Source organism: Falco punctatus (assembly GCF_963210335.1).
Source record: "Falco punctatus genome assembly, contig: scaffold_84, whole genome shotgun sequence".
Taxonomy (NCBI): Eukaryota; Metazoa; Chordata; class Aves; order Falconiformes; family Falconidae; genus Falco; species Falco punctatus.
Genome location: NW_027660066.1, coordinates 340964 through 343364, shown reverse-complemented (window position 1 = coordinate 343364; position 2401 = coordinate 340964).

The window sequence follows — 2401 nt, the reverse complement described above, 5'->3', positions numbered from 1 at the left end:
AACTCAGGCTCTTAGGGTTAGGGTTAGACTCAGGCTCTTAGGGTTAGGGTTAGACTCAGGCTCTTAGGGTGAGGGTTAGACTCAGGCTCTTAGGGTGAGGGTTAGACTCAGGCTCTTAGGGTGAGGGTTAGACTCAGGCTCTTAGGGTGAGGGTTAGACTCAGGCTCTTCGGGTTAGGGTTAGACTCAGGCTCTTAGGGTGAGGGTTAGACTCAGGCTCTTAGGGTTAGGGTTAGACTCAGGCTCTTAGGGTGAGGGTTAGACTCAGGCTCTTAGGGTGAGGGTTAGACGCAGGCTCTTAGGGTTAGGGTTAGACTCAGGCTCTTAGGGTTAGGGTTAGACTCAGGCTCTTAGGGTTAGGGTTAGACTCAGGCTCTTAGGGTGAGGGTTAGACTCAGGCTCTTAGGGTTAGGGTTAGACTCAGGCTCTTAGGGTGAGGGTTAGACTCAGGCTCTTAGGGTGAGGGTTAGACGCAGGCTCTTAGGGTTAGGGTTAGACTCAGGCTCTTAGGGTTAGGGTTAGACTCAGGCTCTTAGGGTTAGGGTTAGACTCAGGCTCTTAGGGTGAGGGTTAGACTCAGGCTCTTAGGGTTAGGGTTAGACTCAGGCTCTTAGGGTTAGGGTTAGACTCAGGCTCTTAGGGTTAGGGTTAGACTCAGGCTCTTAGGGTGAGGGTTAGACTCAGGCTCTTAGGGTTAGGGTTAGACTCAGGCTCTTAGGCTTAGGGTTAGACTCAGGCTCTTAGGGTGAGGGTTAGACTCAGGCTCTTAGGGTTAGGGTTAGACTCAGGCTCTTAGGCTTAGGGTTAGACTCAGGCTCTTAGGGTGAGGGTTAGACTCAGGCCCTTAGGGTTAGGGTTAGACTCAGGCTCTTCGGGTTAGGGTTAGACTCAGGCTCTTAGGGTGAGGGTTAGACTCAGGCTCTTCGGGTTAGGGTTAGACTCAGGCTCTTAGGGTGAGGGTTAGACTCAGGCTCTTAGGGTTAGGGTTAGACTCAGGCTCTTAGGGTGAGGGTTAGACTCAGGCTCTTAGGGTTAGGGTTAGACTCAGGCCCTTAGGGTTAGGGTTAGACTCAGGCTCTTCGGGTTAGGGTTAGACTCAGGCTCTTAGGGTTAAGGTTAGACTCAGGCTCTTCGGGTTAGGGTTAGACTCAGGCTCTTCGGGTGAGGGTTAGACTCAGGCTCTTCGGGTGAGGGTTAGACTCAGGCTCTTAGGGTTAGGGTTAGACTCAGGCTCTTAGGGTTAGGGTTAGACTCAGGCTCTTAGGGTTAGGGTTAGACTCAGGCTCTTAGGGTTAGGGTTAGACTCAGGCTCTTAGGGTGAGGGTTAGACTCAGTCTCTTAGGGTTAGGGTTAGACTCAGGCTCTTAGGGTGAGGGTTAGACTCAGGCTCTTAGGGTTAGGGTTAGACGCAGGCTCTTAGGGTTAGGGTTAGACTCAGGCTCTTAGGGTTAGGGTTAGACTCAGGCTCTTAGGGTTAGGGTTAGACTCAGGCTCTTCGGGTTAGGGTTCGACTCAGGCTCTTAGGGTGAGGGTTAGACTCAGGCTCTTAGGGTTAGGGTTAGACTCAGGCTCTTAGGGTGAGGGTTAGACTCAGGCTCTTAGGGTTAGGGTTAGACGCAGGCTCTTAGGGTTAGGGTTAGACTCAGGCTCTTAGGGTTAGGGTTAAACTCAGGCTCTTAGGGTTAGGGTTAGACTCAGTCTCTTCGGGTTAGGGTTAGACTCAGGCTCTTAGGGTGAGGGTTAGACTCAGGCTCTTAGGGTTAGGGTTAGACTCAGGCTCTTAGGGTTAGGGTTAGACTCAGGCTCTTAGGGTTAGGGTTAAACTCAGGCTCTTAGGGTTAGGGTTAAACTCAGGCTCTTAGGGTTAGGGTTAGACTCAGGCTCTTAGGGTTAGGGTTAGACTCAGGCTCTTAGGGTGAGGGTTAGACTCAGGCTCTTAGGGTGAGGGTTAGACTCAGGCTCTTAGGGTTAGGGTTAGACTCAGGCTCTTAGGGTGAGGGTTAGACTCAGGCTCTTCGGGTTAGGGTTAGACTCAGGCTCTTAGGGTTAGGGTTAGACTCAGGCTCTTAGGGTTAGGGTTAGACTCAGGCTCTTAGGGTGAGGGTTAGACTCAGGCTCTTAGGGTGAGGGTTAGACGCAGGCTCTTAGGGTTAGGGTTAGACTCAGGCTCTTAGGGTTAGGGTTAGACTCAGGCTCTTAGGGTTAGGGTTAGACTCAGGCTCTTAGGGTGAGGGTTAGACTCAGGCTCTTAGGGTTAGGGTTAGACTCAGGCTCTTAGGGTTAGGGTTAGACTCAGGCTCTTAGGGTTAGGGTTAGACTCAGGCTCTTAGGGTTAGGGTTACACTCAGGCTCTTAGGGTGAGGGTTAGACTCAGGCTCTTAGGGTTAGGGTTAGACTCAGGC